Source organism: Myotis yumanensis, unplaced genomic scaffold (genome assembly GCF_028538775.1).
Source record: "Myotis yumanensis isolate MYYU_CA2020_CCGP unplaced genomic scaffold, mMyoYum1.0.hap1 SCAF_18, whole genome shotgun sequence".
NCBI classification, from domain to species: Eukaryota; Metazoa; Chordata; class Mammalia; order Chiroptera; family Vespertilionidae; genus Myotis; species Myotis yumanensis.
Genome location: NW_027223769.1, coordinates 24,427,589 through 24,439,750, shown reverse-complemented (window position 1 = coordinate 24,439,750; position 12,162 = coordinate 24,427,589). Strand labels below are relative to the sequence as shown.

The window sequence follows — 12,162 nt, the reverse complement described above, 5'->3', positions numbered from 1 at the left end:
AATAAAAATTTTTAAAGAGGAGAACAAAAGCAATTTATGACCCTTTCAGGATCATATAGACTCATTTACAGACTCATTTACAAGCAAAGTCTAACTACTCCACATGCAAATATAACATGCATATGATGCAAAACTTCTCAGGTGGCACTTTGGGCTGCCTCTTTTAAAATATCTCTGAAGCAAAGAAAGTGACTGGTTGAGCCTGATATCCTCTGGGCTTTGGCCTTTACTCTGAAGGAACATGTAGTAGATTTCCTAATGTTCTTGGTAGGAGGTCAAAGAGTGTATGGCATTTTAATTTTTAGAATTTTTTTTATATTTTATTGATTTTTTTATAGAGAGGAAAGGAGAGGGATAGAGAGTTTGAAACATCGATGAGAGAGAAACATCGATCAGCTGCCTTCTGCACACCCCCTCCTGGGGATGTGCCAGCAACCAAGGCACATGCCCTTGACTGGAATCGAACCTGGAACCCTTCAGTCTGCAGGCCAACACTCTATCCACTGAGCAAAACCGGCCAGGGTGGCATTTTAATTTTTTTACTTCTCTTCTGGCTTTTGTCATAACTGAAGGATTAATTCCTCAACCCTTTTCTCAGGCCAGGATAAATTGCGATTAGGCACCATGCTAAAAATAACTGTAAAAATCCCATTTGCAAGAGCATTACATACACAACAGAGGGACTCATTTCTCTCTGACTTTCAGGCTTATTTAGAGCTTCGGGCGATGCAGACCATAACAAAACAGGCCAGTGGAACCTCTTGGACTTATGCCCCTGTATTTCCTACAGGGTTGTGTCGCCTCTTCCCTCTCCTTTCTTGGCTGAGGTTTCTGGCACATGGAGAGTAGGAGGAGTTCCCTGTGAAAGACGTTGACCGTATTTCTGCAGGGAGGGCTTTCCTCATCAGCTGTAAAGGTCAAATGGTTTCCGTTGATGATACTCAGCCACTTAAGGGTCCCCCCCACCCCCCTCCAGTACCGCATATTCCAACTGCATGTCATGTCTCTCAAAAGCCCCTTTTCACTGCTCTGGCTCCTAGTCATTGATCTCTCACCTCTCTGCTTTTTTTTTTTGGAACTAGGATTTATCTACTGAGTAATAATATCATTGACTTTGTTTTGTATTTGAGGATTTTTTAAAAATCTAGTTTTCTTCAGTGAGATCATCATTATCTGGAGAGTAGGGACAGTCTCCTTTGAAATGTCCATTACAGATTCTGAAACCCCAGGACAGTGTGGTGTAGTGGAAAGAGTCAGGCAGCATGTTTGCTGAATGATTACTATATAGGCCAAAAGGTATATTCAAAGTTGAAAGGTCTAGACTGGAGTCTGGTCTCTGCTGTATGTAGGTGTGACAAATCATTTAATTTCTCTGAGCTTCTGTTTTCTCATGTCTAAACTGGGGATGATAATATTTATCCTAAAGAGAGCGAGTAGTTATTGAGCCCTTCTAAGTATTTCAAGCGTATCAGCTCGTTTAATTATCACACCAGCCTTAAGATGCCAATGCTACTATTAACTCCATTTACAGATGGGTACACTGAGGTTCAGAAGGGGTCAGATATAGTATTAAGTAACTTGCTGTAAGTCACACAATAAAGAGAAGAAGAGCTGAGTTTTAAACCCTAAAAATCTAGCACCAGAAACCAACACTTTTAATTACTATGCTATAGGACTAGTCATAAATAAATATTGGTTAGCTGAGGAAATAAGCCCAGAGATGGTAAGCACCTTACTCAGGGCACAAGGTGAGTTATACTCAGCCAGGACTGGCATTCAAGTGGTCTGACTCCCGGCCAGAAACTAAAGTTTTGTTTTTGTTGCTTGTTATTATTTGTTAAGTTGTAATGCCCAGGTTATCAATAATAAACAAAACCATAAAAATACTGATTTTTCTCCTAACCATTATCTCTCCCTGGAAATTTGTTTCATTCTTTCAGGCTGTTGTTTCTTATTTATTTTTGTTTGTTTGTTTAAATTTTTTTTTTTTTTTTTTTTTTAGGCTGTTACTGTTTAAAAAACAAAAATCTCCTTAAGCATTTAGACCTGTAAAACTGCATTATCTTACAAGGACTTTTCCCCAAATATGTAAAAAGTCTTATTTTAAAAAATAAAAACACAGTATGCTCCTTGCAACAACAAAACATAATAAAGTAAAAGTCCTCTAAATCCTACTCTTCAAAGATGACCATTTTTATATTTTAGCTTTATTCTTCCTATGTATATACAGTAGTAGACACTTTTTACAAGCTCATTTATTCCATTTTGTAATATGTTTTAAAAAATCTGTATCTGTCAGTTTATGATAAAGTTAGAGCTATAGCTTCATTTTTTAAAAAATATATTTTATTGATTTTTTACAGAGAGGAGGGGAGAGGGATAGAGAGTTAGAAACATCGATGAGAGAGAAACATCGATCAGCTGCCTCCTGCACACTTCCCACTGGGGATGTGCCCGCAACCAAGGTACATGCCCTTGACCGGAATCGAACCTGGGACCCTTCAGTCCGCCGGCCGACGCTCTATCCACTGAGCCAAACCAGTTAGGGCTATAGCTTCATTTTTATTGGCTGCATAGTATTCCATTTCATTGATGTGCTGTAATTTATTTGAAATTTATCTGAAATTAGGGATTATGTTTGAGTAGGTGGGGAGTAAATCTCCCAAAATTTCAACTGCTAACCTCAGAAACTAAAGATCCCAGGATAATGATGACTATGCTATTATATTTGGTCAATTGCTTTCAGTTTCAGTTGCATTAAAGGAGGAATTTGGTAATTATAAAGATAAATATGTTAAAAAATACATGAAGAGCTTTACATTTTATAATGTCTGCCCTTTCTCTTTAATTATCTTCCATTTGGAATGGTAGAAAAAAGCTCCTTCCTCTTTCTTAATAAGATGGTTTAACTGTTCTTTGGTGGTTCCCAATGGTAAACACTTAAATTTGAATTCTAAGCAAATTTTTGTGACCTTGCAAATGGAATATTTTAACTGCTTTGCAACCTGCAAACTCCTTACTTTTATGGGAGTCTCAAACTAGTATTTTAACATGTGTTCATGCATAGCTATACCTCAGAGGAAACCATGTCAAGACATAATTATGGTCTTCTAATTTTACACCACTACCAGTCAGCCCTCAGTATCTGTGGGGGATTGGTTCCAGGACCCCCATGGATACCAAAATCCAAGGATGCTAAAATCCCATATATAACATAGCATAGTAATTGCCTATAACCTATGCATATCCTTCCTTATGGTTTAAATCATCTCTAGATTACTTATAATACCTAATACCATGTAAATGCTATATAACTAGTTGTCATGATGGATTGTTTAGGGAATAATGACAAAAAGTTGTACATATTTAGTTACCGAGTCAACCATTGTAGGCCTGACTACATAGTACACATCAGCAACAACATAACATTTTTATTCCCACCTATTTTCCAGTTGTGGTTGGTTGAATCCTCCTGTGAGGAACCGAAGGGTACTGACCGTCAGCTGTACAACTGTACATATTTACTAGCTTTGTGATCCAGAGTTGCACTGTATATTAGAGCATGGAGTGGGTATGAGGCGACTGAATTCCATAAGCATTCTGCTCCCCAAACCATTGCCCTTGGTGGATTCTACCCTGCCTGTGGGTGTGGGTGGGTGTGTAGCTTTAAAAAGAAAAGATTTTTTTAAAAATTGATTTTTAGAGAGGAGAGGAGAGGAGAGGAGAGGGAGAGATAGAGAGAAACATGGATCGGCAGCCTCCTGCACGCCCCCTACCTGAGTATGTGCCCTGACTGGAAATCGAACCAGCAACCTTTTGGTCCACAGGATGACACCCAACCACCGCAGCCACCCACAGCAGCCAGAGCAGGTACCCTTTTCTGATTTGCAAGGTGGCATGGTATACAGAACCCCAGGGGGACCGGAGAGGGAGAGTCAGCATGTCAGTTTCTCTGAGCCTCAGTCTTATTTGTAAAACTAAGTTATATATGCTTATCTAGTCTGACTCAGATTGTTGGGAGGTCAAGTTATATTATACATATGAAAACGCTTTTATAAGCAGTGTGTGGTATCAATATTTAATAATAAAAAATAATTACTATTATTATGTCCTTGGCCTTCCCCACCCCCCCCAGCCACTTGACATGCCCCAGTAAGTGCAAGAACAAAATTGTACTCAGTCCAATTTCTGTAAAACCTTTTGACATCCCTGAATGAGCCCGGCTATGACAGGTCCTAAACTCCAGATTGGTGGTTAGTTTAGTTATCACTGGCATCTAACCAGGTACTGTACTTTATTTGCTTTGGCGGGTACTTCATTGCCAATACACCTGAAGGATTTTCGTTTAGGTAGGTCACCTTTCCTTTAAATGGGCCAAGACATCATGGTTTGTCTTGATGTTCACACGGAAAATATTCGTTATCAGGTGTTAGTAATTATTTATCAAGCCAGTAACCGTCTGGTTAGACTGTCTTTGGCTCAGGTCATCAGTTCATGAAGTCAGTCCGAAAGCCCATTCTGCAAGGATTTTAGCTCTTTTGATATATGAGGAAATTGAGGCCCTAAGAGTTTAAACAACTCGTCCCATGCAGGTTGCGACGGTATCTGGGCTTGGAATCCATTCTCCTGTCATTCTCTAATTTTAAAAAATAAAATATGTTGCAAGGATACCATAAAACCACAGAATCCAAGACCCCTTGGAGCACGTTCCTGACTTGAACCTAAAGAGAAAGCTAAGGTTTCAAAGGTGAGAGGAAAGAGTTTAGGAATCTCGTGCATTAGGACCGGCTCAGCCCGGCTCAGCGCTCCGGGGCCCCACCTGCTCCGCTTCTCCCACTTCCCAGGCTACCTTGCTAGCCCCGCCCCCTTCAGGTGGCCGGGTCGCTTCCTGGTGGCCCCGCCCCGCCCCGCCCCGCCCCACCCAAGCGGAACCAATGTCCGTCGGCTCCAGGGTCAGCCGGATCTTTCTCGCTCAGACTCTTCGCAGCGGTGACTCGGCAGCAGCGTCTCGCGTCATCAGTGACAGCCCCGACCCTTGCTACGCTCTGCGTCGCTCTGCCAGGAGCAGTCACCTCCTCCTTGGCAAATAGTCCTCGGCAGGGTCCGAGTTTTCTTGGAGAATAGGAGAGGGGGGGCCCGAGAAGTTGCCGTCAGAGGACGCGGAGTCGACAAGGAGAGGAAGATAGGGACCGAGGTTTTTGCGGTAGGGTGCGAACTTAGGGAAACACTCCCTTCCTCCTAAGGATCCCTCCGCCCGCCGTAGCGGTGGTGTGGCCGAGGGAGCCGCCATTTTGGATGTTCGGTTCCTGCTGCCACTGCTGCCGCCGCCCCCGGAGCTGCTGGTTTCATTCGAGGTTTCGGGCCGGTGAGTGTCACTCACAGCGCTAAGAGCATTTTGCTGCTTTTGCCCCACGCCTGCCGGGAGCGCTCGGCCGGAAGCTTCCCAGGGCTCCGGTCCCAGGCTGTGGGGGGTGAGAAGCGAGGACAGAGAGGCTGGGCCAGGAGGGGGCCCGGAGCCCCAGGGGCTGCTCCGACTTCTTGCTTGCGGACCCCGAGGCCCCGGACCGGGAGGCTGTGCGCACGACTGCGTTCCGCGCGGTGGAGTTGCCCGGCCGGTGCCCGCCTCCTTGGACCCATTGACTGGGTCGGGCTGCGACCCTTCTTTGAGGGCTCCTTCGGGGAGCCACGTATCCACATTTTTGCATCTTGCACCCGAGTCAGGTCTTCCGTAGAACTCTTCGGCATTTCCACATGCTAAGTTAATTGCTGTCTGCACCTGCAGTGCCAGGAGTCCTCTCAGAAGCGGACGTCGGCCTCGCCTCCTCCTAATCTTCCGACCAACTTCTTTCCTAATTTTCCGTTGTGCGTGCGTGCGTGCGTGTGTGTGTAAACTCACCTTCCAGTGTACTGCTTACCCCTGTCTCACTCCCGATCCTGCGGACGTCCGTTTCTAATAATTCTCCCGATCTTCCCGACCGCCTGAAAGCGTCGGGGCGGTTGATTCTGTTTCCCTGTTCGGCTTTGGTGTAGGTAGGAGATCCGTCGAAGCACTCGCTCGGAGTGTACTGGTGCAGTAAATGTTTATGAAGCTGATTAAATGGCTTTTTTTTGGAGGGGGGGGGGGAATAGGTAGGGAGGAGGCTGTCAGGTGTTTTCTCATGTGTGGAATCCCTTCTGGTGCCGAACGTTTAGCTTTTTGGTGCTTATGGACACTTAATGTATTTTCCTTGGTGTTATATGTCTTTGGGCATGAAGATCTGCCTGTGAAGAAGAATCTTAATCTGATAAAGGTAGAAAGGAATGTAACTTTTCTTTTGGCTGCTGTAGGGATTAGTTCAGAGAACAGAGGGAGGAGTGAATGAAGATTTCTTAGTGATCTTAACTTTCAGGTGTTTTGCCCTGTAATGATCTTTGCTGACCGGTTCTAAAAAATACTTGGGTTTTCCTGGGAATAGTTGGATTTTAAATAGTCACGTCCTCTGCTCCCGGTAATATTTGCCAGACTATATATATGTTAACCTTCAGTTTAAAAATATAGATCCTCCAGGTGCCCGTAATCTCACCACTTTAAAAAATGTTTTTATTTATTTTGAGAGAGGAAGGGAGAGGGACGGGGAGGTAGAAACATCGCTGGCTGTCTCCTGCACGCATCCCCACTGGGGATCAGGGCTCCTGCCCGGACCAGGAACCAAACCCGCGACCTCCTGGTTCCTGGGTGGACGCTCAAGCTGTTGAGCCTCACCGGGGGGAGGGGAGGTGGGGGGATCACCGCTTTTATTCTACACTGAAGTAGGTTTGCAGTATAGCATGCTTGAATAAAAAGCATTTCACAGTAATTCTCTGATGGTTTCCCACATTTCAAGTTAGTATGTGTAATTGAATCACCTCTATGTCATCTTAGCCTGGGTTTTTACATTTTCAAAAGAGAAATAATTTATTTGCGATTACAGTCCAGTGACTGCTGAAAGTAAAATGTATAACTTGAACTGGGGCAAATCTTTTAATTCTTCCAATTCATGTACAAATGCATTTTTCTTATCGTCAAGTTATCAGGTAGTACATTCCTGTACTGGTCATATGATGTCTCAGTAGAAGACTGAATGTTTTCATTATAAATAGTCAGTGTTCTTATTTGTTTTAAGGAGACTTTAAAAAAAATATCTTAGTTACTATTTGTGTATTTACTCTGAAGCTATGGAGTTATTTATTTATTTTTGGTTTAAAGCAGGGGTGGGGAACTTCAGGCCCTTCATTTGGTCTGTCCCTGCCAAGGCAACCGCAGGCAGGGCTCGAAATGCAATAAATCTAGGAGCTTTTTTTCATAGCAATATAAATTTATATTAAATTAATTAAATTAAATCAAAAGATGTTATAAATATCCAAATGGCCCTTGGCAGAATAAAGGTTCCCCACCTCTGATTTAAAGCAACTGTCAAATACCAAACATTGTGGAATACTCACTCATTTACTAAATATGTCCTTGTAGTTGCTACTGAAATGTTTCATCTCTGAGTTATAGGTTTAAAACAAGTTATTGGAAGAGCTATTAGATAGGTGTTATTTAACTCAGTTCATTTTGTGGCACACTGTACTGGTATTTAAATGTTTTGCATTCAACTGAAGAAAGTGTCTTTTTGTCTTACAAATTATAAGCAAAATGGTGTTTAGTGCACTGTTGATTGATCAGAACAGACAGACTTGAATGTCTGCTTTGTCTAACCGTGTTGCAATTATACTTTAAATTATTGTTCAGGAAACCTTAATTCATTTTCTTTTGGGAGCAGTTCTTTGGTCTGTTTCATTGACAGCAAGCTCTAGATTTGAGAGTGAAACTATAAAGTATAAAAATAGCCAGCAAAACCTTTGGTGACCTTCTGTTTATTTTTTAAAGTAGTCTTGAATGAAATCAATGGTGTACTGAAACAAACCCGGGTTTTTGTGGTTTATGAAAACTTTCTATACCAATTGAAAAAGTTGAACAAGTATTTTTCAAAAGGTTTGTTTTTTTTGTTAATTCTTACCTGAGGATATTTTCCCATTGATTTTTTTAGAGAGAGCTGAAGGGAGGGGGAAGACTCAGAGAGAAACAATTGGTTGCCTCCCACACGCCCCCCCCCCCCCCCCCAATCAGGGTGGGGGATTGAGCCTGAAACCAAGGATGTACCTTTGCCCAGAATTTAATATAAGACTATAGATAAATCTACATGTTCTCCTAATTTTAAAAACTGACCGGATCCTTCAGTACTCGTGCTCTATCCACTGAGAAAATTGGCTAGGGCTCAAAAGATTATTTTTAATTAAAAAATTGAATTTGGAAGCTACTTACCAAAACAGATTTTTGAAATGCTTAATTCCTATTTGATGAGGATTTAAAAGTTTTGTGTATATAGAGGGACTTAATTGATATAAAAAATTTTTAATTATTATTGGGTTTAGTGTCAGAAAGTCTACAACAATAACTTTTCTTCAAAATCCAACAACTTGTTTAGCTGTTTTTGGTGTTTGTGATTCAATCTTTATTTGCTTTCTTTCATCCCTTTGTTAAGTTTATTCAGTTCTTTCATTCAGGTTAATATTTAAAGTAGTAAGCAATTTTAAAATTAGGAGAATATGTAGATTTATCTAAGCTCTTATATTTCTTGGCTTATAGGATTTGAAAATCATCTTTGTCAAACAGCAGAATATTTTCATTTGCCTTTTTGCATAGAAAATATTATTTTTTTGTTAAGGCAGTCATTTCTGTCTTTAAAATATTTGTAGTGTAAGATTTTTTTCTTCACTGAAGGAGTAGCACAACACACTGAATTTGGTATGAATTCTGGTTACTAGAACAGTCATATCCATGTTTGAAGGGCCCTGAAGTAAGTAAGTAAATAAATAAAAAACATACTTGCCAAACTTGAGTCAGCATCAACTAACATTTGTGTAAAAGTGCAAGGTTTAGAATAATGTGATTGAAACGAGAAATGCTTTTTTATCACAAGGTACTTAGAAGTTTTGTGTGTGTGTTGTTGTTTTTTTTTTGGCCCACTTAAACCACTGGAATGAGAAAATTATTAATAAGTTATAAATGTCAGTGAAAAATAGACTTAGAAGGAAAAAAATTAGTTTTTTAAAAGGTGAAGATATTTGTGACTTTTGTACTTTATGAATACTTAAAGACATCTTAAAGGCAAGTAGTTTTTACCCCCCTTTCTCTGTTGTTACAGTGACAGTCACTGTGTAACATGATATAAAGTTGCTTTGCTCACTCCAGCTTGCTTGTTGTAGCTGACTATATTTTCATTGTACCAACCATCCTTGGCTTTTCAGCTTGTCTGGCTTTGTGGTTAATGTTATGGATTCTTGGGAAGACTAAATATGAGAAAGACATGAACTTAAATCTTTGGAACGGTAGAATTTTTGCACATTCCTTTTCACAAGCCTTTGGGTTAAAATAAAGACTGCCGAAGAATAGATGTACAGTATTTGGTTATAAGATATAACTTGAAATGACCACACAGTTGTACACCTCAAAGTAAAAGAAGTTCCATTAGTGCCTTTACCGCTCAATTTAGTGAAACTATTTACTAAACCTCACTATTGGGAAATTGTTCAGTTTTAAGCTGAAGAAAAGGAAGGGAAGATAATTTTTTATTCCTTTTTAGAAGTCTGCACAAAAGATTTGGTTCCTTTCTCATTTTATGAAAATTTTGAAAACATGATACTTTAAAAATATGGTCAAAATACTGGTTTGGATGAATGCTGAAACTAACTGAAAATAATTAGGCATATTGTGTAGAGTAATTGAATCTTTGCTGGTATTAGGTTTTTTTGTATGATCATTGAAGGAAAGTATTGTAAGAGGAAAGAACCTTTTTTTCTGATAGTACCCAATATATGTGGTGTTTTATAAATGTGTATCTCTTCCAGTTAATGCTTGACCTCTGTATTTTTTTTAGAAACTTTCCATGATGAAAGCTTAATAAATGTTGATTATTTTAGAAAGTAGAATGAGGAAGTAGCTTACAATCTGATTTTATTAGCATCTAGTATTATTTTTATTTACATATACCGAAGTTTTTACTGTTCCTTGAATACTCCATGTTCTTTCATTCTCCTTATACCGGTTCTTCCTATACCTGGAATCTTTCTCCCTCCACCAGTGAACCTGTTCTTCCTTCTCTCTATACCCCTAGGCAAAGAGGTGCAGGCCTTTTTTAGTACTTATTGTCTACTTTCCCTATATCTTCAGAAGATAAGAACCATCTAATTTGTAGTATTCCTAGTACATAGCACAGTGCCTGACACTTAGTAGCTACTCTGTGGAATAGTTTATATAAATGAAAATAATATGAAAAAAATTGTTCAGGTGCTCAGCCATATGGTAATTGGTCGGTGCTAGAGCCAAAAGCTGTCAGGGTGCTGAGTTAATTATGCGAATCTACTGCAGGTCATTCACTTGTGACTGATAGAGTTGATGTCATTGCAGTTGATTTTCAGGTGTAGAAAATGTATACAAAACTTTATCTTCACGTCTTTGAAAATTATTTGTTTAATTCTCAAATATTATCCTTTACTCTTTTTGATTTACTCAGACTTTTTCTTATGCAAACGCTTCCAGCAGACAGCAAAGAAATCTACTCTTCCTGCCACCTTTTTTTCTTTTGAATGTCTATTATGTAATTTATTATGCTAAGGAAACTAATAGTGAATTGAGAACTTCAGACTTTCCCCCCACCCTGAAATGGAAATATGTTGATAGTTCATTGATTTGTTACTGACGCTCTCTTAGTGTTTGAATAATCTACTTTTATAGTGCTGAGGGTTTTTTGTTTTTTCATCTATCATCTTAACTTACAAAATAATAGGTATCCATTGTAATAAGTGAAAAAAAGTTTTAAAGACATACTTTAAAAAATATTTTTATTGATTTCAGAGAGGAAGAGAGAGAGAGAGAGACAGAGAGAGAGAGAAACATCAGTGATGAGAGAGAATCCTTGATTGGCTGCCTCCTGCAAGATCTAACTTTTTTAAATATGTGTTTGGCCACACTGGGGATTGACCCCACAAGCTGGGAATTTGCCCTGACTGGGAATCAAACCGTGACCTCCTGGTTCATGGGTTGATGCTCAACCACTGAGCCACGCTGGCTGGGCTAAAGACAAACTTTTAAGAAAGCTATTCATTTCCATCCTAGCTGGTTTGGCTCAGTGGGTAGAGTGTTGGCCTGCGGTCTAAAGGGTCCTGGGTTCGATTTCGGTCAAGGGTACATGCCCAGGTTGCAGGCTCAGTCTCCAGTGGGGAGCATGCAGGAAGCAGCCAATCAGTGATTCTCTCTCATCATTGATGTTCCTATCTCTCTCTCCCACTACCTTCCTCTCTGAAATCAATAAAAATATTTTTAAAAAAAAGAAAGCTATTCATTTCCCTCAACCCCTTTATTATTACTTCCTAGCCATTTTACCAGTTCATAGGTATACCTCATTATTTCTCTCCATGCTTTGGTCAAGTACTGTAGATACTTACATAAGTGTACATATGAGGTGCTTCTTTGTTTTTATATTACTCTGTTACAGGGTTTTCTTAACACATCATGGTCAGTAAATATAATTCTATTTTGTTCTTTTAAACACTGCTGTTATATCTCATAGTATAGATGTACTATATATAATTTATTCAGCTATTTTTATGTGGGCATTCAGGTTGTTTTTAGATTTTGCTACCACAAACAGTGTTACAGTGACTATCCTTGTACATACTGTATTATCTTATTTGCTGATGCTTTTATTTCTGCAAATAGGATCTTCAAGATGGGATTTCTGGGTTAAAGGAATTATATTTTACATGTTATTGTCAGATTACTTTCTAAATAGGTTGTCATAATTTCCACCCCTACAGGCAGTGGGTTTTCCATATTGTCACATCATTAGATGTAATTATTTAATTTTTACTGGACTGCTATGTGATAAATGGTTTCTCAGTTTTATTTTAAATTTAATTTCTCTGACTGTTACTGGAGCTAGCTTTTTTTTCCTGTTAATCCTCAGTTGAGAATATTTTTCCATTGATATTTTTAGAGTGGGGAGGGGCTGCGGGAGAGAAACATTGAGTTGAAAGAGGTACACATTGATTGGTTGCCTCCTGCACACACCAGGCCGGGGCTGGGGATCGAGCCTGCTA

General features: G+C 39.8%; 1 protein-coding gene across 1 annotated transcript in view; it reads left to right on the top strand.

Moving 5' to 3' along the window:
- The first annotated feature begins 5,042 nt into the window (after positions 1-5,042).
- The window catches only part of AP1G1 (adaptor related protein complex 1 subunit gamma 1), an 81,728-nt gene continuing 74,608 nt past the window's right edge, over positions 5,043-12,162 (top strand). The window contains exon 1 of the mRNA XM_070398750.1: positions 5,043-5,365. The gene's annotated coding sequence lies outside the window, so the exon portion shown is untranslated. The remainder of the gene's footprint in view (positions 5,366-12,162) is intronic.